Source organism: Silurus aristotelis (genome assembly GCF_946808225.1).
Source record: "Silurus aristotelis genome assembly, chromosome: 15".
Taxonomy (NCBI): Eukaryota; Metazoa; Chordata; class Actinopteri; order Siluriformes; family Siluridae; genus Silurus; species Silurus aristotelis.
In genome coordinates, this window is record NC_139588.1 from 23,643,328 (window position 1) to 23,670,142 (window position 26,815).

Here is a 26,815-nt window from a genome sequence, read left to right on the forward strand (position 1 = left end):
CTGTGAGCTGTATCTCCTGTAACACTGTAACACTGTATCTCCTGTAACACTGTGTAACACTGTATCTCCTGTAACACTGTGTAACACTGTATCTCCTGCTGTATTTACTATCCCGTCCTGTAAATCACACATTATGTGAGGAATCATTATCGCTGCAGCGCTGAAGAGGATTATGCAGGGTAATGAGGTAAATGATGGATAAAATAATTTAACAGAATGAGTTCAGTGGAAAATCTAATTCAAACAAATCATCACTCGAATCATTTCCTCCTTCACACACACTCACACTCACACACACACACACACACACACACACACACACACACACACACACACACACACACATTTCATATCATATTTTCTGGTGAAGAAATTAAGAAAAAATAAAAAAATTAACAAAATTTAGTAAACATTTTGTTCTCATAAAAAAATGTCAGGGAGTAAAAATCTGTTAATTTAATTTGATAAACATAAAATTACATAACATCTATTTAACTAACCAGACCATACTTAACCATTATTTAACCAACCTTTACATAACTAACTTTTATCCTAATGCTACTTAACTTCCATCTACTGTATTCTACCTAATTAGGTTTACATAACTACATAATCCACAACTAACTAACCACACATAAGTAACATTTGACTAACTAAATAACTAACTAACTAACTAACTTACTAACCCCACACAATTAACCTCAGACAAGTTACTTCTATCCAACTTCACATACCTCTCTATCTAACTACCTTTGCATAACTAACCTCTATATAACTAATTCCACATAACTAACCTCTATCTAACTAACCCCATATAAATAACTTCTCTTTGAACACCCCTAAACAACTAATCTCTATCCAACCAACCTCACATAACTAACCCTCTATAACTAATCTCTATCTAACTAACCCTTCATAACTAACAAACATTTTGTGAATGTTTTCTGTTAAAATGGTGAGAAGGTGCAGGACGAGACTCATATGAGGGTTTGGATTATTTCTTTATTTGTATAAAATGCTTTCAGCGTGACTCGGGGTCTAAACCCAGGCACTGCTACTGCTTCATTAATATTCCTCTCGGAGCTCCGTGCTGTCGTTTGTACCTGTTTGTGTTTTTGCTACTGATTAGTGGAACGTGTAATGAGCCCGCTTTGTTTTTACACTCCTCCTGTCATTTCGCTTTCTCTCTTCACTCGTGTGTGCTGGAGCAAAGCCGCAGGAACACACACATCACACAGATAGGCGTGTCCTTATTCTCCTGAATAAACCAGTCTGAATTAAACCGACATTTAGTGGGGAAAAAACCCCAGAAAGTATTATTATTATTATTATCCAAAGATCATCACAGCTACAGCATGAAGGTCGGTTAAGGTCACGGTCCTCCTGAAACCCAAAAACAAGCCTCGTGGGTGAGATGTTCCATAAACAAGACACGACGCTGCTCGGTCACACCCCTCACAGCTGGTTCTATGATTTTTACAGCTGTTTTTATGTAAATCACACATCCCCCAACATCCAGCCGGCTCACACCAAACTCACGTTTCCACTGCGCCCTCGCTGTCCTGCTGTCACTTCCTGTTTTGACAGGAAATAGTACCGGCTTTAAAAGCAAAAAAAAAAACAGCCCTGATTTAAAGTTTTTGTCCCAGCGATAACGCTAATATGGATGAGTGCAAAAGTATCAGGTTTTTAAGGCAAAAATATACTGGATTATAATATACCCATAGAAGAATTAGCATAGGAATAGCAATAATAATAATATAAACAAAAAAAAACAAAAAAAAGTTAAAAAGGGTGCAGACAATAATAGAAATCCCCCCCAAAAAAAATATTTCTAGATGTACAAGGTAGAAGCATATATATTCATTCATTCATTCATTTTCTCCCGCTTTTCCGTAATTCGGGTTGCGGGGAGCATATATATTATTATAAAAAATAAAAAAAAAGGGGATATAAACCTTTGTGATGATAGTCCTCATGGAAAAATAGATGGATCTACATAAAAAAAAAAATAAGACATCACTAATTATTTAAAATGTAATTAAAATGAACATAAATCTCTGGTTTAATTGAACACAATGGCATCCACAGGTACAGTATAATCCAGCAGCACGTAGAATAGCACTTGATCCAGCAGAAACAACGCTGTTCACCACGTTCATATGATCTCTTGATGACCTCAGTGTGGAGGATAAGCTCTCATCTGCAGTGGTGTACGAAGTATACAGGGCATGAAGTTGAGTAAAAGTAAAGACACTCAGTAAAATGTTAAGTCAAGACTCCATGTGACTCCATGTGACTCCATGTGACTCCAGTAAAAGTAAAAGTGTCCCTTTAAACTTTCAATTGAGTAAAAATACAAAAGTATTTGCCTTAAAATGTATTTATCAGAAAGTACTATGATTTATTATATCTATAATGTTCCTATTATCATTTTTATCACAAGATTTTTTACTTAATCACCTCAGTTTATGTGTAAAGACTCGAATGTGACTCTCAGCACACTGCTCTATTAATAGAATGATATTAATGACTCAAACTCTGATTGATTTCAATTACAATCATCATGAACACAAAACCTTTCACGTGTGTTGTGTCGAGTTCCAGTCTGGAGTTTCTTCATCATTTATTCCTCTCTAAATGTTCTGCTTGATGTTGAACTGATGCTGAACTGTATGTTGGTGATCAGTAGATACACCAAGCGCCGATCAGAACACATGTAAAACAGAGCGTGCGCTCGATCCTGATTGGTGACTCGCTGCGTGTTTCACCAGTTACATTTTTATCCTCGTAACTAAAAATAAACAACTGATTTCACTACATGTAATTAAAAAAAAGTCAAATCTTTGAGTTTGAAATGTAGTGAAGTTTCAGTAAAAGACTCCCCAAATGGAAACACTTCAGTAAAGTACAGAGACATGAAGAAGCTACTTGAGCATTGCGGCTCGGCTGCTGTGCCTACAGCTCACTTCACACTCCACTCAACCATCATCTCAGACAATACAAAAGAAAACCACTTTGAATCTAAAATCATAACCTCAATGACTCTTCCAATGAACAGAATCATATTTGAACCCTTGGTTGGAGCTCAAGATTTGTCCGCAATGTTTCGCAAAGTTTCTCTCATGGGGGCGGGGCTATACAGCGTGTTATTCTCATTGGTCAGTAATATTTTAATGTACAGCTCTTATGACCTGGTCCTTAATGAATTTCCTGAGCGATCTGGAGCCGGTTTACGATATAGTTAAAGTGTTCTTTGTAGTAAAAACATTATTTTGTTTATTAGTTCATAATTAATTTTTAAAGTTCGCCTCTCATAAAACAAATGAGCCTTAATGAATCGTTCCCAGACGTAAGGACTTGAGGATTTCAGAGACTTCAGGATGCGGTTTATTACATTTATATTTGAGAGCAATTTTAACAAGGGACATTGTCTCAAAGAAGATTTACAGAGATAAAGCAGAATGCTCAGGTTAAGTGCCTATAAGTCTGTTCCTTATAATGGTGAAGGAAAAACTCTCTGAAACTCCACGAGGAAGAAACCTTAAGAGGAACCAGACTCCAAAGGGACTCCAAACCTCATCCTCAACACTGAATGTCTATTTATTACAAGTTCATCGTTGTTGAGGTGATGTTCAGTGATGGACGTTTTAATGCAGGACTGTTCATGCAAACTGTGGTCCTGAACACCTTGTAGCAGACTGCTGATATTAAATCCAGTCCAAATCCATCCTTAAAGTTCTTTAGGTCCAATGTTCTGTAGTAACCAAGTAAAGACGAAAGGAATTTCCAGGAACTAAGTAACATCCTGATTTAATGCTTTAATAAATGAACTTTATTTAAAAAAATAAATAAATAAACAGTCGCCATATTACCACAATTATTCCTCATGGTGTTACAATGAACCTTCTCGCTCTCTGTTATTCATACAACATTCCAATGTTTTTTGAGGAGCATTGTTTAAGGACACCCAATAAAGGTCAGAGGATGGACACATGCAGTACCATGACGGACCATGAGAATGTGGCACTGACCTTTAGCTCACCCTTGGTAATGAACTCATAACACCATTAGAGCTCTTTGTTGGTGGCGTCCGAGGTTCAAGCTCCATAATGAAGCAGTGTGTTTGGTCACAAGCCATAAGCCAGTGGTAAAGACTTCAGGAATGTGTGGAGAGCATGAGAGCCCGAGAGCCTGAGAGCCCGAGAACCAACTCTTTTGTGCCTCAGCACATAAATTGTATTGACGTGCCTTTGTGGGCTCATTACCTCATGGACAGAATGTGAGTTTATAGTGGAGCGGAGCTCATTTCCTCTGCCTGCCTAACGGGGAAGTGTGTGTGTGTGTGTGTGTGTTTGTGTGTGTGTGTGTGTGTGTGTGTGTGTGTGTGTGTGTGTGTGTGTGTGTGTGTGTGTGTGTCTTATATGTGCTTCCTGTGCACACTGTGTCAGAGCTGAACATGTCAGCAGGGTCATTTACAGAATCAGTTTGGATCTGTTTAAAGGCAAACGTCAGATTTCTCCATTTGCCTGTACTGGCATGCACTATTTTGTTATTTAGATTTTTGTATTTTATTTTGTGTCTTTTGTGTAATCCGTGTGTGTGTGTGTATACCAAGATGCATTTTTTGTGTGTCTATTGTGTTATCCATGTTTGTGTTTTGATATCCGATACATATATATATAATATTTTTGTGTGTGTGTTTTTTATGGTATCCATTTGTGTATAGTGACGTGCAAATTTTTTTTTGTTGTTGTTTTTTGTGTGTCTTTTGTGAAATTAATGTGTGTGTAATAATGTGCAATATTTATTGTTCATTGTTCATCTGCACTTTGGAGCCTCTGGAGGAACGCAGTTTGGTTCTACTTTGCACCCTGCTGCCTTCCTGCCTGCCTGAATGATGATAAAGTTCACATCTACTTTGACTTTGACTTCAACTCATGATCGTTTCTATAGTAACAGCTCATTCAGCTGAATGCTCTGCATAGATGTATTTTTGAAGTAGTGAGAATCATGTTTAGGTAACATTTTATGGACCGAGTCTACAGTACTCTGACTTTTCCAGCCATATGTGGTTCTTCTCCAAACTGGTGGCACCAAGTAGGAGGCACACAATTGTATCAGACGTCTCTGGATGCAGGAGCATAAATGTTGTCTTAACTTGAATTTAGAGACACAAACTTGTTCTGACATCACAATGCCCCTGTGCACAAAGCCAGCATCATGAAGATATATGAATATATCGGATCAGAGGGTCATCAGTTCAAATCCCAGCACCACCAAGCTGGCACTGCTGGGCCCTTGACCAAGGCCCTCAACCCTCAACTGCTCAGTTGTATAAATGAGATCATTGTAAGTTGCTCTGGATATTAGCATCTGACAAATACCATAAATGTCTGATCTGCTTTCAATGGTTTAGAGTGGAAGATCTTCTGCTATAAACACAATTGAACACCTTTGGGATGAATGTGAACGCAGACTGCACCCCAGAAATCCTCTTCACCTTCTCACTTACATCAGTTCCTGACTTTACTCACACCATTGTGGCTGAATGAATCTCAACAAAAATTTTGTGTAACATCTTCCCAGAAGAGTGGAGCTCAGTGTAGCAGTGAATGTCTTTATTTTAAATAGTAACTTTAAAAGCACTTAATCAAGCAAAAAAAAAAAGGAAAAATAATAAAGAAAGAAAGAAAGAAAGAAAGAAAGAAAGAAAGAAAGAAAGAAAGAAAGAAAGAAAGAAAGAAAGAAAGAAAGAAAGAAAGAAAGAAGGAAATACTACTAATACTAATAATAATGCAAATAATAATATTAATAATAAAAAAACATCACAGAACACAGCACAAAAGTAATAAAAAATCACCTGAAGCTACCCTCCCTGAAAAAAGTCAGTTTTAAGAGCAGATTTAACGCCTGATTACACACAGAAGGTAAATGTAAACACACACCATATATCACATGCAGCATACACCAAAGATTCAGAGGAAAAATGTCCTTCTACACCAATCAGTTGAAACTTCAGAGTTTTATCTACATTTCCACCAAACATCAACGTTCTACACCTCGATCTGGACTGACAGCAGATCTGAAGCTGCAGCGTGATGCCCACAGCGGTGCGATGAACAGATATGAAATTCCAAGAAAGCCTGATAATCTGGCGGCACAAAATGATAGCGTGTGACTAAATCAAACCGGAGCTCACATAAACAGCTTTGTGTTTACAGCAAAACCTGGAGCTGATGGAGAATCGACGGCTGGATTTTTTATCCCGACATTCCCTCTACAGCAGTCTTCCGCTTTACGGCTCCGCGAGCTGGAAGGAGGTGAGTCTGATGGGGGCTGTAAAAGAGCCAGGCTAAGTTTAAGTGCTTCTGCTTTGACCAGGCATGTGGGGCCTCTTAGGGTTTACACCAGCGCGTTAAAGCATCAGGCGGCATCATAAAACACGCGATGGAGCGGTACGGTAAGTACAGCAGTCCGGACTTTATCGTTTAAGAAGGAAATACAGCAGCACACGGACAGGGAACGTGTGCAGACTGAACATGAAGATCCAGAAAGGAGTAAAGTAGCCACTCTGATGAAGCTCTGATGAAGTCATTTATAAAAAAAAAAAAAAAGTACAAGCAATTGTCCATTTTCCTTCAATATCTCTGCACTAGTACATGTCTAGAGTGGGATATTCGGTGTTAAAGTTGATGATAGGTTCCTTTTTGAGTTTCTTTCCTCTCAAGGTTTTTTTCTCTGACCATCTCAGGGGTTTTTTTCTTCACCACAGTCGCCACTGGTTCACTTGTTAGAGGCAACTGTTCAATCTGCTCTGGAAATTGAACTGATTTTAAATATTCCATCAGATCAATTGGAAATCGCATCTTTTTTCACTACATGTTCGTTCTGTACAAACTGAGATTTTTTATCAGACAGAAAACAGATTTGATCATTTATATACTACAAATTTTGAAGATTCTGTTTCCACAGTATCTCATAGACGACGGACATATTTAAAAATTTTATAAATTCTCACGCCCATGTCCTGTCCATATCACTTATATGTTTGAATGTAAACATGCTATATGGGATTTAATAGTAAAAATATAAGATGTATTTACTAGCTTAAGAATAGTAATAATAACAGTATAAAAAAAGTAAACATTTTATTGGTGTTGTGAGTTCATTACCAAGGGTACGCTAAAGGTCATTTTAAACATTTAAAACGTCTTTTAAATCTTTCTAACAGTTTCAATGTTATAATGCATTATAACCTCCACTCTATATTGTCTATGAATGTTTGATTGACAGTGCCTCATATAATTCGATGTATATTTGATTGCTCACATAAGTATGTTTACATAAAAATAAATACTGGAACCTGCATTATAATGTGTTATATGTTCCTGAACTTATGACATACGGTATAATAATACTTTATAAAGGGGTTTAGTCTGAATAACATAAATTTATCTATCTACAGTGAGGAAAATAAGTATTTGAACACTCTGCTATTTTGCAAGTTCTCCCACTTAGAAATCATGGAGGGTCTGAAATTGTCATCGTAGGTGCATGTCCGCTGTGAGAGAAATCACAATGTATGATTTTGTAACTATTTATTTGTATGATACAGCTGCAAATAAGTATTTGAACACCTGAGAAAGTCAATGTTAATATTTGGTACAGTAGCCTTTGTTTGCAATTACAGAGGTCAAACGCTTCCTGTAGTTTTTCACCAGGTTTGCACACACTGCAGGAGGGATTTTGGCCCACTCCTCCACACAGATCTTCTCTAGATCAGTCAGGTTTCTGGCCTGTCGCTGAGAAACACGGAGTTTGAGCTCCCTCCAAAGATTCTCTATTGAGTTTAGGTCTGGAGACTGGCTAGGCCACGGCAGAACCTTGATATGCTTCTTACAGAGCCACTCCTTGGTTATCCTGGCTGTGTGCTTCGGGTCATTGTCATGTTGGAAGACCCAGCCTCGACCCATCTTCAATGCTCTAACTGAGGGAAGGAGGTTGTTCCCCAAAATCTCACAATACATGGCCCCGGTCATCCTCTCCTTAATACAGTGCAGTCGCCCTGTCCCATGTGCAGAAAAACACCCCCAAAGCATGATGCTACCACCCCCATGCTTCACAGTAGGGATGGTGTTCTTGGGATGGTACTCATCATTCTTCTTCCTCCAAACACGTTTAGTGGAATAAGGACCCAAAAGTTCTATTTTGGTCTCATCTGACTACATGACTTTCTCCCATGACTCCTCTGGATCATCCAAATGGTCTTTGGCAAACTTAAGACGTGCCTGGACATGTGCTGGTTTAAGCAGGGGAACCTTCCGTGCCATGCATGATTTCAAACCATGACGTCTTAGTGTATTACCAACAGTAACCTTGGAAACGTTGGTCCCAGCTCTTTTCAGGTCATTGACCAGCTCCTCCCGTGTAGTTCTGGGCTGATTTCTCACCTTCCTTAGGATCATTGAGACCCCACGAGGTGAGATCTTGCATGGAGCCCCAGTCCGAGGGCGATTGACAGTCATGTTTAGCTTCTTCCATTTTCTAATGATTGCTCCAACAGTGGACCTTTTTTCACCAAGCTGCTTGGCAATTTCCCCGTAGCCCTTTCCAGCCTTGTGGAGGTGTACAATTTTGTCTCTAGTGTCTTTGGACAGCTCTTTGGTCTTGGCCATGTTAGTAGTTGGATTCTTACTGATTGTATGGGGTGGACAGGTGTCTTTATGCAGCTAACGACCTCAAACAGGTGCATCTAATTTAGGATAATAAATGTAGTGGAGGTGGACATTTTAAAGGCAGACTAACAGGTCTTTGAGTGTCAGAATTCTAGCTGATAGACAGGTGTTCAAATACTTATTTGCAGCTGTATCATACAAATAAATAGTTTAAAAATCATACATTGTGATTTCTGGATTTTTTTTTTTTAGATTATGTCTCTCACAGTGGACATGCACCTACGATGACAATTTCAGACCCCTCCATGATTTCTAAGTGGGAGAACTTGCAAAATAGCAGAGTGTTCAAATACTTATTTTCCTCACTCTATCTATCTATCTATCTATCTATCTATCTATCTATCTATCTATCTATCTATCTATCTATCTATCTATCTATCTATCTATCTATCTATCTGTTTTATTAACTGAAATTGTTTACATTAAGCATTTTTTATTTACATTGTTACACTAAGATGCAATATAACAATATAAATAATATAATGCATTATAAACTCTGCTCTATATTATCTAATGCGTTAACCATAGAAAATAGCCATAAATACTTAAACATAGCCACAATACTTAAATATTTTAATGTGTTATATATTCCTAAGCTTATGAAGTCATTGTATATTTTAATAATGCTTTATAAAGAGTGGACTGATATTATTCAAATGAAGCATTTGATTAACTTTTTATTAGTACAGTTTAACAGTATAAATGTTATAATGCATTATAAACCCTGCTCAATATTGTCTATGATTACTTTATCCATTGAACAATTTCATATATATTCCATGTCTGGCATAATGATCATTTAAATACTTAAACGGTTATTGTAATGCATTATACATTCCTGATATTATGAAGTCATACTGCAGTGTAATAATGCTTTATAAAGGTGTATGTCTGTAAATATTAACAAGTCTTAACCTAAAAGATAAAAATGAAAGGTTAAAAAGGAATTATGAAGTATTATGAATGATACAGCATTTTTAATTTGCATTATTTCCCACCTTGTTGTGATGCTTTATAACAGACCAATAGTTTAAATGATATAATGCTTTATAAGCTACGGTTATCTATGAATGATGTATCCATAGTGCATAGTAAAATGCTATGTATATTTCATGCCTTGCATAAGTCTAAATACATATAAATAAATACTTTAACAGGTACTGTAATACAATATTTACATTACTAATCTTATGAAGTCATTGTACCATATAATAATGCTTTATAATGGGTTATGTCTGTAAGTGACAAATCTGAGATTGAAATGAGAGGTTAAAAAGTCCCTATGAGTTATTATAAACGATAAAGCATTATCTATTTACGTTAATCCCCACCTTGTTGTAATGCTCTATTGCAGTATAACAGTATAAATGTTATAATGCATTACAAGCCCTGCTCTATTTTGTCTATATTAAATGCCTTATACATTGTAAAAATCTTCATAAATTTCATGTCTGGCACAAGTCTAAATAGCCATAAATACTTAAATAGGTATTATAATGCATTATACATTCCCGACCTTATGAAGTTACAGTGCAGTATAATACTGCTTTTTAAATGTCTTTAAGTATCAACAAATCTAAAAGTGAAATTTTTTTCTGATGCTCTATAACAGAGCAATAGTTGAAATGTTATAATGCATTATAACACCTGCTCTATATTGTTTCTGAATGCTTTATCCATAGTGCGTAGTACAATTTCATGTATGTTTCATGTGTTAGATACAATAAGTCTGTATACATATAAATAAATACTTAAAGAGGCATTATAATGCATTATATATTCACAAGCTTATGAAGTCATTGTACAGGATAATGATGCTTTATAAAGGGTTATATCTGATGAGGTTAAAGGTTAGAAGAGAATTATGAGGTATTATGAATGATACAGCATTTTCTATTCACATTATTCCCCACTTTTTGTGATGCTCTATGACAATACAAACGTTAGTTAAAATGTTATAATGAATTATAAGCCATTGTCTATATTGGCCAGAAGAGTTTAATCCATGCTTTTGGTTAGATGTTTGAGATGAAGGATGGTTTATTGATAGAGGTGTGAACTCTGTGACACTTGCTGAATTAAAGATAGTGAAACCCCGGCATTGATCTGCTTCACAGCTCACTTATCCTGTCATTCAGTGTTTATTCCTCCCATACCTCTGCATTCAATCCCCCCATCCGTCTCATCTGTCGCTTCTCAATCCCCCCATCTTCCCCAGGCCTTCCTCATCTTCACTCGCGCGCCCATTCCCTCAACCTAATGACAGGCTCTGATGGTAGCAATTACAGACCGCTCCATCTCCCACCTCATTCCTCTTTGTATTCCCTCCATCCATCTCTCACTTATTTTTGTTAGTTTTGTCACTTCTCAGGGACAATCACTTCTCCGGGAATTTATTTTTTCTCCCCTTCCTTTTCTGACCACACAACTTCTCCATTTCTTCAGGCTCTTTCAGGTTTCTTACATTTCCTGAGGTCTTTTTGAACTGAGTGAAAAGAGGCGATGAGATAAATCTGAAATGATGAATCCTCCTCAAATCCACTGCTGGCAGTTATTAAAAGGAATCAGGAGCCATCTCAGCGCTGCAGTCACTTTCCTCATTCCTCTCACCACACTTTCAGATTTTCACCAACATCCTGGATGTATAACATGTTCTGAACACATTATGCATTAAGCATTATGCATAACTTATCATACAGACCAAATATGCCTGTGATATGTTTGTATAAATGTCCCTACACTGTAATTATATTCCTGATCTCACCTTCGTGTAAAAAACTGTAGATGAGCTCAGCATGTCATGTTGCATAATGCATTATAACAACTGGTACATTCATAAACACTGCAGACCAAAATGTTATAATGTATGATCACTTTTTAACACCAGAAACATGAATATAGCAGTCGTAATGCATTATGAATCCTTAACATGCCATTTATAATACTTATATTAGCCTTTATGAATGATAATAACTAGATAATAACTAGTCATATTACATATACACATTCTCATAATGTCAAGATTTATAATGATTCGTAACCTGATAAGTCACACGTGAAATATAACTCAGAGAAATTCTTTTATCTCTATTTTTATTATTTTTGTAATTTCAGTTTTTTATTGTATTATTTTAGTTATTTATTTGTTTGTTTGTTGGTTGGTTTGTTTAACTTTTTTTTTTATTGTAAACTTAATTTTTTTGTCTTGTTTTTAATATTTGATTCGATTTAATTTGATTTTTCTATTTCTATTTTTTGGAGTTCCATTACATTATTTTTAGTATTGTTAATATCTCCCATGCTCATGCGTTGATTTTTGTATTTCAATTTTTATTTATAAATTCTATTTTTATTACATCAATATTACATATCAATTTTATTTTCATATTCTTTCTATTTTTTTCCTCTGTTTTTTTTTGTTACAAATTCTATTTTATTCAGTGTAGTTCTATAATATATTTTTTAATCTTTTTTGTTTTGATTTTCTTTTTTTTTTTCTTTTTTTATTCTACCTTTTTAATTCTTTCACCTTGACTTTTGAACTTCTATTTGCAATTTTATTGTATTTTATTTATAAACTCTGTTAAATTTGTAAGATTTTAATTGTACTCTTCTGTATAAATGATAAAATTTTACTTTCCAATGTATTCTATCTTTCTTTCTTCTTTTTAACTGCAAATTCTATTTTTGAATAGAAATTCAGTTGTGTTTCTTTGGATGTATTTCTTTTATTATTTTCTACTCTAGTCTTTCGTTCCAATCATTTTCGTAACATTTCACCGCATTTTTACTGAGTACGTTTTTGCATATTACAAATAAAATGTAAATTTGATGCAGGAAGTATTAAATAAGACATATTTATAAAAAGTAGTAGGAGTATAAAAAAGCAGCTTTACAGAGTAAAAAAGTTTGTAGGTATAAATTTCAGCATCATATTTCACTTCCTGTGAGTTTACCTGAGAAGGTTTGAAGAAGAAACCTTGAGGACCAAAAACTCATTTACGTTACAGTCATTAAAACTCCGTCAATGTTGCGGTTTCCACCTGTTTATATGTATTTATATTGTATATTGAAACTCCAGTATATTGTGTAAAAGATCTGCTCGGTGCAGATCCCCACCCCTGCATCTCGAGCGTCTCTGATGACTGTACGGCCGGCTGATCACTCGCTCCATTACACAGCCCACTTCCTCCACGTGTCTCCACTCCACAGCCTCATCAGTCATCTCGGATTAGCGAGCCGCCGGTGCTCAGGAGTGATGAATGCAAATTTGGGGACTAAACCCCACCCCAGCTGCAGCAGAGCTTCCTGCTCTTCGCTCAACCAAAGGTTACTCTCATTAGTTAGTGTTTGTGAGAAATAGCGCTGGCATCGTGGCCTTTAGTTTAAAGCTAGGTCTTTTATTTATATTTTTCACGAACGATCTGAGGTAGCGATGAAGAATAGCGCGGTTCCGCAGAGGGAATGCACAAGCAGATTTCATGCTTCAGCGTGCTCTCAGACGAGCTGATTTGCATTTGTCCTGACTGCTGCTTGATTGTTCGACGCTGTGCTCTGGCTTGCAGGTGGATATCATTTATTTATAAATCACTTCAGATTCCTGAAGAAGTGGCGCTTGTCTGCTTTCTTGATAAATGAATACGCAAGCAATACGCTGAGCAAACGATTCTGGCGTAACGTCTTCCATATCCATCTACTGTACTGTTTTACATTCACACCACCATCAATTAAGCCTCAGAAGGTCGGGGGTTCAAACCCCGGTACCACCAGTCTGTCACTCTGGGGGCCCTTCAGCAGGATCCTTAACCCTCTGGTTCATATTTAACATGTTGTTTTCTATTGAACCGTGAAATCGTCAATATGGTGATGTTTCCTTAATAGAAGGAGATGTTTATCCAACATCTTATGGAAGGAGTCTCCAGTGTCAGAGGGAATGACAGTTATAGCTGCTGTAGCGTCAGTACAGGAACTCAATCCTTTCCATGATGTCCCAAAACGATAAATGTAGCTATAAATGGTTAAAAATGACTGAGGGATGAAACCCTCATGAACGTTTTGTTATGAACAAAAAACTTGCTTTAATTTGCTAAATTATATTGACTATTAAACATGTAATCTATTTTTGAATATTCTAAATGAAATCATATCACATGATACCCCCCCCCCACACACACACACACACACAAACACACACACATTTATATACACACATTTTTAGACTTTAATATAAACACTATAAAAAGAAAAAAGAAATTTCCCTGAAATTTCCCTCCTTAAATAAAATCTTTTAAACATTACACTCTCACTTCCTCTTTATTTACAGATTTTCAAAGATTTATTAATTTTTTGATCGTATTGTTTTTATTTAAATTTTACTTGTTAATTACATTTTACAGAAAAGGTTTAATTTTCACCAGCTGTTGGGTTTAGAGTTTAATTAGAGTCCAGAAACTCATTCCAATGAGGAAACCCTGAATAGATGGATGGATGGATGGATAGATGGATGGATGGATGGATGGATAGATGGATGGATGGATGGATGGATGGATGGATGGATGGATGGATGGATGAATAAAATTATGAATAAATGGATGAATGGATGAATGGATGGATAATTGGATGTAAAACTGATAGATAAGTTGATAGATTGCAGATGGATGGATGGATGGATGGAATAATTGATGGATAGATAAATGGATGGCTGGATAGATGAATGCATGGTTAAATAAATTAATGGATATATTGATTGAATTAGGATGGAAGGAAGGATGGATGGATGGATGGATGGATGGATGGATGGATGGATGGATGGATGGATGGATGGATGGATGGATAAATAAGTAAATGAATAGTTCCTCAGTAGAACTTAGGAGGCTTTCAGAGATGTTTAATATCTGGTCATGTATTTTATAAAACATTGTGCCTTTCTACTGAATTAATCAACATCCGAGTGGAGTGATGGAGCAGAGCTACACTTATCCCCCTGATCTCACCCTCACAGAAGCTCTGAAAGTAAATGAGTTTTTCTGAACTCACTGATAACCTGAGAAACCTGATTTATATAGAAATGTTTATAGAAATGAAACGTGAGCTTATATATTTAAATATCCTGATTTGCAGAGGCACTAAAGTCAGAGCTGCATCTTCTGATCAGTCACGACCCAGAACCCAACACCTCTGTCATGTCATGCCTAAAAAAACGAATAAAACATTGTCTAGGAACATTCTTACAACTTTTACTTCATTATACGTGTCGGGAGATATTCATTTTCACGAGCATGATAATTAAGACACACCCCCATGCCTGCTGTATACCCTGATTGGCTCGGAAAATCCGATAACACAGCAATCTTATTGCTAACAGCTAGCTAGCAAATTAGCTCGCATCAGTCCCAGGACACATAAAATTATTAAACAACCTTTGGAAAGATAATGTTGCCATAGCAACCACAATGTCATTGATTTATAGCGTGGATTTCTGTGTGTACAATTTTCACAGCACGTCATCCTCTTCTGAAAACAAGATTGGTGTAAAAGTGTAAAAAACTGAACAAGACCACTAACCGATGTTGCCCCGCCCCTAAGTGAGTTTTATATAGAATAGAATTTCAACTCGAATCTACTGTTTCTAACGAGTAGATTTCAGATCTTGTCTCTATCCTCCAGATACTCGGTCAGAAGACAAAGCTGTAGTCTTTTAACACGTTCTCATTTCAGGCTCAGGTTTTTCCCTCAGCACGTACGAAGAGTCGGCACTCAGTCAGAAGGTTAGAAGGTCAACGCTTGGTGAAAACAAGTCCTGCTGAGAGATAACTTGAAACAAGAGGAGACAACCTGAGACCTTGCTGAAGGTGTTTGGCGTTTGCTTGAGTTTCTTCACGCACTTCGTGTCTCATAAACCCTGGTCACGTTGTGTGATCATGTCGCTGAGACAGCAGAGATACAGCCATGTTTAAATTCTCATCACACATCAGCATCTCCTTCCCCAAAAACACCTCCACCTCCAACACCTGCAAAGATCTCCTTTACTTCACCATCCTCATAAACCTCATCAACCTTATAAACCTCTTAAACTGCACTATATACCTTTTACTTCTTTTTTTACATTTGTATTTATATTTTAACACCCAATTTGCATTTAGCTTTAATCTTTGGATCTTTATTTTATTTTATTTTACTGTATATTAATTTTTATTTTTACTACTACTACTTATAATACTAATAATAAAAGCAGGGTAATTCATTAAACAATTTGTTTGTTAGTTTGTTTATTACTAATACTACTAATATTAATGATAATAATAGTTGCATGATTTAAATAAAAAAAATGTATTATTATAATGAATAATTACTAAAATTATAATTATAAATGTACAATTATTATTATTATTATTATTATTATTATTATTATTATTATTATTATTATTATTTATTTATTTATTTTTATTTTTATTTTTTTTTTCCCCCCCACCTACGTTGCATTTGACATGGTGCAGGTACGCAGCTCAGAGCAGAGAGTCTGGATGAGTCTTGGAGAGTGTGGATGGACGTCTTGGCTGAATCAGAGGAATTGAAGTTTATCCTCCCGACTGGTTATGAGAATTAAATTTAAATATTTACTCACAGTGATTATTGTTTTGAGTAAACGATGCGATGAACCACAAGGGGGCGCTCTGAAAACACCGAATTTACTACAATGATCATGTTCCTCCCTATGCACCTGTTTATCAGATCAGAACTGATTTCTCTCATGGTGGAGACCAGACTTGTTTAGATACCCCTGGAAGAACCTTTAGGGAGACAAAGGTGCTTGATAAACATTTCATTCAATATTTAGTCTTCATTATAATAAGCTCCACACATCTGGGAAGATGTTTCACCAGATTTTGTGGAGATTTATTCAGACACATGGGTGTTAGTAAAGTCAGGGACTGATGTAGGTGAGAAGGTGAGGAGGCCTGGGGTGTAGTCAGCATTTACATTCATCCCAAAGGTGTTATAGCAGGAGATCTTAGGGTTTATAGCAGGAGATCTTCCTCCAGTTCAAGGGAAGAAAAAATTAATGCTCCTGCATCCAAACAATTGTGTGCTTCCAGATTTGTGGAATAGAACCACATATAACTAGAAAGGTTTGGTGTCCCAATACTATCCTGCATACCTACACTGCCCCCCCTGGTGACGTGGAGGATCTAAACACCTGATTATACAGTAGATAACAATTCTACTAATTACAGAACTGAAATATTACTAAATCATCAAATTATCTTTATTACAAAATGAGATCACTGATGAACATATCTGATGTTCCAAAACTCTCCACGCTTCTGCAGCAATCCTTCTCTACAAACCAATTTCCAGCGTTTTCCACCTCAGTGAGACGAGTGTGTGAAGGTGCCAGTGTGCCTCAGGATCACGTAAAATAAATCTTCTCCTAGAGAGCATGAGGAGCATCGAGGGCACTCGCAAGAAAAAAACAGCAAAAGCCACTCAAAATGCTCTTCATGCAGGACTTCATGCGTCTCAGCACAGCGTCTGAAGCTGGTGTGGAGATTCAGGAGGAGAGCTGAGCGTTTCATCCGACACTCTTCAGATATACATGTCCTGAGTTTCTGAATTCTTTACTGTTGCTGAGGATTCCATTATTACCAGCAGCTTTCAGGAAAAAATCAATTTTAAACTTTTTTTTTTTTATATTGTTACAGAGAGAGAGAGAGAGAGAGAGAGAGAGAGAGAGAGAGAGAGAGAGAGAGAGAGAGAGAGAGAATAGATAGATAGATAGATAGATAGATAGATAGATAGATAGATAGATAGATAGATAGATAGATAGATAGATAGATAGATAGATAGAAAGAAAGAAAGAAAGAAAGAAAGAAAGAAAGAAAGAAAGAAAGAAAGAAAGAAAGAAACGAAGAAAGAAAGAAAGAAAGAAAGAAAGAAAGAAAGAAAGAAAGAAAGAAAGAAAGAAAGAAAGAAAGAAAGAAAGAAAGAACTATGATGAAGCATATCAAAGCCTCTGGGCTTTAGAGCAGATCAGACAGATCAGACAGAGGGACAAACAGAGCAGACAGACTGACAGTCCGACATATCAGACAGACAGACAGACAGACAGACAGACAGACAGACAGACAGACAGACAGACAGACAAACAGACAGACAGACAGATCAGCAAAACAGATCAGACAGACAAACAGTCAGTCAGACAGACAGTCATTCAGTCAGACAGACAGATCAGACAGACAGTCAGTCAGTCAGACAGTCAGACAGACAGACAGACAGACAGACAGACAGACAGACAGACAGACAGACAGATAGATAGATAGATAGATAGATAGATAGATAGATAGATAGATAGATAGATAGATAGATAGATAGATAGATAGATAGATAGATAGATAGATAGATAGATAGATAGACCATTATTTATACCATGAATGAACAAAAACAAACCCTGAGAATTACAACAGAAACCTGAATTACAGACAGTGGGTATGGTTCTCTCCATATTCATATTTAATCAGTGAAGTTTAATAGCAATAAAAACTGGTAGTGTTTTTTTTTAACTCATCTCACAGGAGATCATTTCATTCCCATTGCCCCAAATTCATCATCATATTTTTGTATAAATGCCTAAAGCTGTTTTTTTTTTTTTTGAGATCACGTCTGCGTTACGAACAGCATCGTTACTGATGCCTTAATTACAGGAGTGAGAAACAGATTGGATTCTTCTGTTCAGAAATAAATCTCACGCCTTTTGTCTGCGAGTGCACTTAAAGCTCTTTCAGCGAGATAAGCGTCCATAGAGAGAAATGATTGTGTCTGGGGATGACAGCGTATTTGTGTTATAAAGTGGCTGGAGAAGCTTTATCTAGGTTTGCGTAAAGACTCGGTGCTTTCACTGTGACACTTTAGAAGTGCTGTGTGTTTCTATCAGATCGTCTGAACTGTCCGATCCGTCTTACTGCTGAGAGACTGGAGCGAATCCACTGAGATGTCTGACTTTTACACCATATTTTAGGTGTTTACTGGAGAGGGAATGAAACATATGGACGTTGAAACATCATAAAAAACATCTGAGCTGAAATGAATGCGATCCCAAGTTTATTTTAAGAAGTTCTGCAACCTAAAAGCCTGGTTTCCTTAATATATACCCAGAGTTGTGAAAGCAATACCCTGAAATGTTCTCCTAAAGCATCTTTATGCTTCCTGAGCTTCGAGCCAGATATTTAAGAGTACATTTACTTGACATTACTACAAATCCAGCACTCCTTCACATGGGCTTCGAGGAAGGATTGTTTTTTTTTCTACAGCATTGAAAACTGGAACAAAATGATCAAGAAACATGGATAAGCACCACGAGGCTGTAGATTTTATAGTAGATAGAACCTCTTTTAATTTATCACAAATACACCAAACTCCACGTGTGGGATGGAGTTAAACTTTATCACACATTTTAAACCTCATCACAGACGTGTTAAACTTCATCACAGACGTCTTATACTTAATCACAGACGTGTTAAACCTCATCACAGACGTGTTAAACTTCATCACAGACGCGTTAAACCTCATCGCAGACGCGTTAAACCTCATCGCAGACGCGTTAAACTTCATCGCAGACGCGTTAAACCTCATCGCAGACGTGTTAAACTTCATCACAGACGTGTTAAACTTTATCACACATTTTAAACTTCATCACAGACGTGTTAAACTTCATCACAGACGTGTTAAACCTCATCACAGACGTGTTAAACCTCATCACAGACATGTTAAACTTCATCACAGACGTGTTAAACTTCATCACAGACGTGTTAAACTTCATCGCAGACCCGTTAAACTTCATCGCAGACGCGTTAAACTTAATCACAGACGCGTTAAACTTCATCACAGGCGCGTTAAACTTCATCACAGACGCGTTAAACTTCATCACAGACGCGTTAAACTTAATCACAGACGCGTTAAACTTCATCACAGGCGCGTTAAACTTCATCACAGACGTGTTAAACTTCATCACAAACGCGTTAAACTTCATCACAGACATGTTAAACTTTATCACAGACGCGTTAAACTTTATCACAGACGCGTTAAACTTCATCACAGACGCGTTAAACTTCATCACAGACGCGTTTAACTTCATCACAGACGCGTTTAACTTCATCACAGACGCGTTAAACTTCATCACAGACGCGTTAAACTTCATCACAGACGCGTTAAACTTCATCACAGACGCGTTAAACTTCATCACAGACGCGTTAAACTTCATCACAGGCGCGTTAAACTTCATCACAGGCGCGTTAAACTTCATCACAGACGTGTTAAACTTCATCACAGACGTGTTAAACCTCATCACAGACGCGTTAAACCTCATCACAGACGCGTTAAACTTCATCACAGACGCGTTAAACTTCATCACAGACGCGTTAAACTTAATCACAGACGCGTTAAACTTCATCACAGGCGTGTTAAACTTAATCACAGACGTGTTAAACTTCATCACAGACGCGTTATATGTCATCACAGACGCGTTAAACTTCATCACAGGCGCGGTAAACTTTATCACAGACGTGTTAAACTTCATCACAGACGCGTTAAACTTCATCACAGACGCGTTAAACTTCATCACAGACGCGTTTAACTTCATCACAGACGCGTTAAACTTCATCACAGACGCGTTAAACTTCATCACAGACGCGTTAAACTTCATCACAGACGCGTTAAACTTCATCACAGACGCGTTAAACTTCATCACAGACGCGTTAAACTTCATCACAGGCGCGTTAAACTTCATCACAGGCGCGTTAAACTTCATCACAGACGCGTTAAACTTCATCACAGACGCGTTAAACCTCATCACAGACGCGTTAAACCTCATCACAGACGCGTTAAACTTCATCACAGACGCGTTAAACTTCATCACAGACGCGTTAAACTTAATCACAGACGCGTTAAACTTCATCACAGGCGTGTTAAACTTAATCACAGACGCGTTAAACTTCATCACAGACGCGTTAAACTTCATCACAGACGCGTTAAACTTCATCACAGACGCGTTAAACTTCATCACAGGCGCGTTAAACTTCATCACAGGCGCGTTAAACTTCATCACAGACGTGTTAAACTTAATCACAGACGCGTTATATGTCATCACAGGCGCGTTAAACTTTATCACAGACGTGTTAAACTTCATCACAGACGCGTTATATGTCATCACAGACGCGTTAAACTTCATCACAGGCGCGTTAAACTTCATCACAGACGCGTTATATGTCATCACAGACGCGTTAAACTTCATCACAGGCGCGGTAAACTTCATCACAGGCGCGTTAAACTTCATCACAGACTTGTTAAACTTAATCACAGACGCGTTATATGTCATCACAGGCGCGTTAAACTTTATCACAGACGCGTTAAACTTTATCACAGACGCGTTATATGTCATCACAGGCGCGTTAAACTTTATCACAGACGCGTTAAACTTTATCACAGACGTGTTAAACTTAATCACAGACGCGTTATATGTCATCACAGGCGCGTTAAACTTTATCACAGACGTGTTAAACTTCATCACAGACGCGTTATATGTCATCACACGTGTTATACTTCATCACAAAAGTATTATTCGTCTACAAAGATCTGGTAAACTTCATCACACGTTATATTTCATCAAAGACGTGTTAAACTTCATAACATGTTATACTTCACGACACGTGTTATACCTCACCACAAAATGCTATACTATATGTCATCAAAGACATGTTATAGTTTACCACACCTGTTATACTCCATTAGACATCTTATACTTTATCACAGACAATTGAAACTTTGACAGATGTGTTATAAGTCATCAAAAACATGTTAAACGTCATCACATGTTATAATGCATCACATCATGACATCATCATATACACATTGTGACACTGTCATAAACACATCATGACATTATCATGAGCACATCATGATATCAGACATATCTAATGCCACCATAGTCATGATATCAAAGACGTCATACGTCATCATAGACACATCGTGGCATCTCAGATATACAAAGTTTAGGATTTATCGGATGTTATAAGCTTTTCGAGCAGTATATCAGAGGGAGTGTGCAGGTGATCTTTGGTAATTGTAATTATTCTTAGCTTTCACTCGAACCCTGATCACGAAACATTCAGCATGAAAATCCAATCCATTTCATCATGACGGATGAAGGACTCGTACCATTGTGGTGTAAATTGGACCGTGTTTTTTATTTCCTATATGTCCTGATTTGTATCTATTCAGAATGACACAATGAAGCCTCAACAACGACACGTGGGAGTGTAACATGACTCTCGTCTAGAACTCCCTAATCACAGCGTCTTTCCTCAATGACACGCCCAGCTGCTCACGTTTCTGTATCTCAGCACTTTTCCTGACCGTGACCGCACGGTGGTAGTCATCACTCACAATTCGTACCATCATAAAATGATGCTGAGTAGGTCACCTCCGTCGCCTGGCTATCATTCACACACACACACACACACACACACACACACACACATGTCCGATATGTAATCCAAACTAATGGCCTTACAAACTGTTTCCCATAAACAGTGATCTGAGTCTGGAGCGGCTGTAAGTCACAGAGGACGGACGTTAACTCGGATGCGTTCCCTGAAGAGGAAACGTCTGGAATTGAATAAAGAGCTGACCTTCCAGTGACTGTACACCATGTAAACTGGTTACCTTCACACTCCAATTCAATTCTCTCAAATTCCGGGCTCTGATTGGACAACAAATGATGACTAGATGAATCATAATACACTGGATGAGAGTTTAATTCCTGGTCTACCAGGGGGAGGTGGTTTAAGGTATTGGACTTTGGATCTGAAGGTCTTAATTTCAAACGTTAACCACACCAAGCAGCCACTTGTGGGCCCCTAAGCAAGGCCCTTAACCCCATAGCTACTCAGCTGGATAAAAAATATCAATGTCACTCTGTATAAGGCCAAATCTCTGTATATCTGGGGCTTGCCAAATCTCTGTATATATATTTTGGTGCTGGTAGCTCTGGGGTTAATAAAGGTCCTGAGTTTAAATCCCAGCCACATCATGCTGGGCCCCTGAGCAAGGCCCTTAAGCCCATAGCTGCTCAATTGTATGAATAAGATAACTGTAAGTCGCTCTGGATAAGGGCATCTTCCACATGCCATAAATGTACTTTGGAATGTGGTAGTTTAGTGGTTAAAGAAGGTCATGAGCTCAAATCCTCGCCACACCAAGCTGCCACTCCTGGGCCCCCAGAGCAAGGCCCTTAACCCCATATCTGCTGTATTAATAAGACAAAGGTAAGTCACTCTGTATAACGGCATCTGCCAAATATCTGTATATCTACCTTGGTGGTATATCTACTATACTCTAATTAACATGCACAAATATTGATGCTTTATGCAAATGTATGTTTATTATTTGTGAAAATAAACTCAACATAGAGCACGAGGACAAAATGTACTTGTAAATGTTTTTAAAGTAATGCTGGTGTTTTAAATGACGTAAATCTCCAGGACACCAAACGGAACTTTTGATTTGTTTCCACACGGACGCTTTTAATTGCCGGATGTGCGGGTTTGAGACTCGGCGCATCAGTAAAACAAATGTGTAGTGATTAAAAATGGATTTGAAGTGGAGTTGATGTATTTTTTGACATCTGAGTAAAGAAAGGACGGCGTGAATAAACATGCGTTGCGCTGAAGGCTTTAATTTCATCTCATATATTTATTGATTTATATTTTTATTAAAAACGCTCAAACGAGTGCCGTTAAAATGAATTTGCGTGAATCCGTATTTTTATTCTTCTACACTGCCTTGCCTCATAGACTATCATTTGATGGGTGATTGAATCATGATGTCTTCACACATGATCTCATACATACGTTTGTTAGCTTCATGACACGTGTGATTGATGACAGATCGATCTTATATAAATGAAATTGTCTGAAGAAGGCATGATGGAGGTCTTTTGGAGCTTTTCATTACATTTCTTTAAGCACTTTCTCCGTGTAAAGCTCTCCACACTGAGAGTTTGAGGACGAGGGAACTTTTGACATCACAGTGTTTGGACATGTTCATACCACTGTCTGGAACACTTACAGAAACCTGTAAGCTCAGGATCTCTGAGCAAGAACATGAGCTGGCCCTGACAGCCCTCTACTCGTCTCATCACAATCCATCCCATCGTCCCTCTTCAATAGCATGCATGTATTGTATTTGGATGGAAAGATAAAAAACAAAGCCAAGCCCATGCCCCCATGATGGAAAAAAACACGATTTACAAAAAACTTTGCAGAAACTGGAGATTCGTTCAATAATTGTTGAAGAAATCTGTCTATTTGTGGTGTGTTAGAGCAGATCGTTCACCCCAGCATGACCTGTTGCTACCGAGACGGTCTTATCCGTCAAAGCGAGAGTGAGAAATTGGTTTAATGACGAACCTTTCGAGCGCCGGATTCGGCCAGAGCCAGCGCCTGCCTGTGAAGTTGGTTGGTGATGATGTGACATCTCTGACACGCCCTCGCTGGGCCGAGCTCCCGCACCGAGACCGACACCGACCCGGCGCCCTCCGGATTCGGACGCCGGCCGCACTGGATCTCATCAGCCGAGTGGAGCTTTTTCCTGGGGCTGAGTCGGCCATAATGCGGCGACTCTTTACGCTCCGAGCCTTCGAGGACCTGATGCAGGAACAGAAACAGAAGTGGAGAAGATGCATAGATAATAATCAGTGTTTTTCCCCTTTTCTTTTCCATAAAGCTTCTGAGATACCAGTGATCCTGCCTCCCTCAAACTTCTTGAAGCTGCTCCTTAAAGCTGCTCAAGATGGCTTCACATGATCCATGAGATGACCATGAAGGGTTCCACTCAAGAACCATCAAGATGGACAGTAATCAATGCGAACATTATGCTACAATGGCTTGGGGCTACAGCTGATACGAGCAGCTGATAAACAACAAGGGAACAAAAATGAATATTCAGTGATTAGATTCCCTTTTGATTCTGGTTCCTTTTTACATTTCTTCCTCACATCACCTCAGGGAGGCGCTGTGGCTTTTAAAGGTTTTGATGGCTTGCTCATTAGAGATAAATGGAGATAAATGGAGGCATGTATGATATTATATTGTTATATGATGTTATATTCATATCCTATTTATTTCTGCACTTGTAGAATTCGCTACACAAATAAAAACAACTGAAAATGCAATTCGGTTCTTCACCTGTTTGATTCTCCTCCATCCACAACCTGTTTATTGTTAACTAAAGAAGGTGATGGAAACACTTGTGCACCTTCTCATTCATGCAATCGTCCAATCATTTACTGCAGTAGAACAACGCAAAGCAGTGGTGCACAAAGTACACAAAGCATGTAGCTGAGTAAAAGTAGATCCACTCAGTAAAATGTGGAAAAGTTTCCCTTTAAACGTAAGTAAAAGCAACAACGTTTTTACATATAAATGTATTTAAGTATCCAAAATAGTGATTTATTATAACTACAATGTTCCTATGATCATTTTTATCACAAGACTCTTCACTTAATCATCTCAGTTTCTGTGGAAAGACTCGAATGTGACTCTCAGCACACTGATCTATTAATAGAATGATATTAATGACTCAAACACTGATTGATTTCAATTACAATCATCATGAACCCAAAACCTTCTTTTCAACTACATAAAAAAAAAATCACACAAATAAAACCATGGGTGTGGCGTCGAGTTCGAGCTGCAACAGCTGATGAAATAATGAAATCCAGTGAAACACGGGAGCATTTTGTGTTAAACACAACAAAGAAGCCAACAATGTGAAGCGGAGATTGTGTGGGATGGAAGTACCACAGTGATGCACAGGAAAAGGAAACAAACGGATGAAGGTGAAACACGGGAAAAAGAAACTCTATAATCGTGTGAAAATGGTGTTCTTGTGTAAAGTGTGTGTTTGTGTCTTCGGGACTCAGGTTGCGCGATCGGGTCGCTCGGGACACAGTGATGATTCAATTAAAACGATGCGAACAAACACTTCATCTAAACGCAGTAAATACCAGCAGCAGTAAACGATCGCTGTTGTGATTTCTGGCTAACAATTTTTCCTTTTTGTAAATAAACCTTTTTTTTTCATTTCTCCGTTTATTCTCTTTTTATAGCATGTGTCTCGTTTTCAATGTTCATATATTTTATTTATGTACATGTCGTTGAAACATTCTACAAATTTCTATTCATTATATTGTAGATGGGGGAGTGGTGGCTCCAGCGGTTAAGGCGCTGGGTTGCCGATCGGAAGGTCTGGGGTTTGAGCCCCGGTATCGCAAGGCTGCCACTCTTGGGCCCTTGAGCAAGGCCCTTAACCCTCTATGATCCGGGGGTCCCTTACGAGGGAAATAACAAGGTCCGTGACGTCGGAGTGACGTGGGGCCGCCTTCCCATGGGCTCACCATCTGCAGGAGGGACCGTAAGGGACGGTGCTGTGAGGATTGGGCAGCAGTCGAAGGTGGGGGTCTGCTTAGACTGCAGCCCCCACGACCCTGATTACGGATAAGCGGGAGAAAATGAATGAATGAATGAATGAATATTGTAGATGCTCATATCTTCACCACTAAACGAAATCTCTGTGTATTTGTCAAACAAAAAATGTCAAAATGAAGATAATTTATATGTATTTTTTTGGAGAATGTTTGTCAACTTGCAATCTGCAATTATCATTAAACACAAAACTAACTGATGATTAATTTTTTTCTTTTTTCTTTGACAGAAAGAGTGAATTTGTTTTAAAGGAGAAATCCTACGTTCACTCCTCAGCAAGCAGCTACGATAAACTTCAAAATGTCTGAATTATTGAGAATTAAACTCAATATGTGGCTTTTGCATTTTTTAAAACAACAAAATTAAAATTAATTTCAACATAAATACCCTGAATGAATGTTTTATATGGTTACAGTATAATAAGCAAAACATCCAATAATATTATATTTTCAATTTTTTTATCTGATTCGTCAATTAATCGAAGAAAAAAAGAATCGTTATATTAGTCGATTATCAAAATAATGCATATTTGCAGCCCTG

The 26,815-nt window shown here is 37.7% G+C and overlaps 1 protein-coding gene across 1 annotated transcript in view; it reads right to left on the bottom strand.

Moving 5' to 3' along the window:
* kif26aa (kinesin family member 26Aa) overlaps window positions 1–24,432 on the bottom strand; it is a 104,295-nt gene extending 79,863 nt beyond the window's left edge. The window contains exon 1 of the mRNA XM_083562582.1: window positions 24,200–24,432. The gene's annotated coding sequence lies outside the window, so the exon portion shown is untranslated. The remainder of the gene's footprint in view (window positions 1–24,199) is intronic.
* Between the last annotated feature and the right edge of the window lie 2,383 nt (window positions 24,433–26,815).